Below are 1266 nucleotides of genomic sequence, written 5' to 3'. Positions count from 1 at the left end.
GCCCCCCCGCTGCAGGCCCTGGGGCAGTGGGCCCGCAGGTCAGACACTGAGGCTGGGGGTCAAGGCCCTGCAGGGTCTGTGCTGCCCACACCCACTCTGCCCGGGAGCCCCTTGGGGGCCAGTGTGCCCGCGTGGGCGCCCCGAGGCTCGGGCCCCCTGCACTGCCGCCGCCTCCGTCCTGTGTCCTTCCTGTAGCCACCGCCTCCGAACTCCTCCGCCTGCGCCCTGGCGGTGCTGGGCGGGACGTCCACGCCGGCGCCGTGTCCAGCAGCGGCCGACCCGCGTGTGGGCAGTGGCCGGGACCCCGTGGCTTCCCGGAGCCCTGCTCTCGGCGCTCCCAGCTGGGGTGCGGCTGCCGTCGCGTGGACCTTGTCTGGCGGCCCGAGGCGACGGCCCCTGCCGCTCCTCCCCAGGCCCTCGCTCAGGGCTGGGCCAGCAGCCCTGTCGCTGCCAGGGGCTCTGGCGGTGCCCGAGGCTGCGCCTGCACTTAGGGCCGGCCCGGCCTCCCTGCGGGAAGCCGGCCTGGGTGTGGCCGTACATTAGATGCGTTTTTAAAACTGAATCTGTTTGCATCTCTTGTGGCTTTTCTAAGCCCAACATTAGCAGATTCCAGCTTCCCGGGCCTTTCTCCATCTGCAAAGCGGGGGTGATGGCCAGACCCTGAGGTCGTTTTATGGGGTCAAGTGTGACGGGGTCCAGGACGGTGCTGCCTGGCAGACAGGTGTCCGACTCGGGAGACCACAGCTGTCCGTCAGGGTGTGACCTCCGGGACCCTGCGTCTGCCCTGCGGTGTGGTGCTGCCGGCCGTGGGCTCCGGCCAGCCTGAGGACCTACTCCGTGCAGGGGCCCCAGAACGAACAAGACCAGAACCCACGCAGAGCACCCCTAAGCCTGGGGGCGCGGGGAGCCGTGCCCTCTCTGACGCCTCACGAAACCCGCTTATGAATGGAGATAAGGGGAAGCAGCACCCTGACGTCTGCTGACCCCCTTGTCTCTGGAGTCGCCTCGCACACACTTGCCTAAAAAGCACCTGCCCTCCCTGCAGCCCTCCGCTCCATCCTCGCGGAGGGACCGCTGCACATTCCCGCCGCGGCGGCCATTTGTGTGACGTTCGGTCGGCCGGTATGTTAGTTTTTACAAAGCCCCCACTTACTCGATTTGTGGGATTCTGGGTTAAGTGACGTCCTGCAGAGGGGAGAGGGGTTTGGGGACAGCCCTGCGGCCTTTTGAGGACCAGGCGCGGCCGGGGCCCCGGGCAGGCGGATG

This window comes from Condylura cristata, unplaced genomic scaffold (assembly GCF_000260355.1).
Source record: "Condylura cristata isolate star-nosed mole 26May11 unplaced genomic scaffold, ConCri1.0 scaffold00002, whole genome shotgun sequence".
NCBI lineage: Eukaryota > Metazoa > Chordata > Mammalia > Eulipotyphla > Talpidae > Condylura > Condylura cristata.
Note: the sequence above shows the minus strand (reverse complement) of the source record.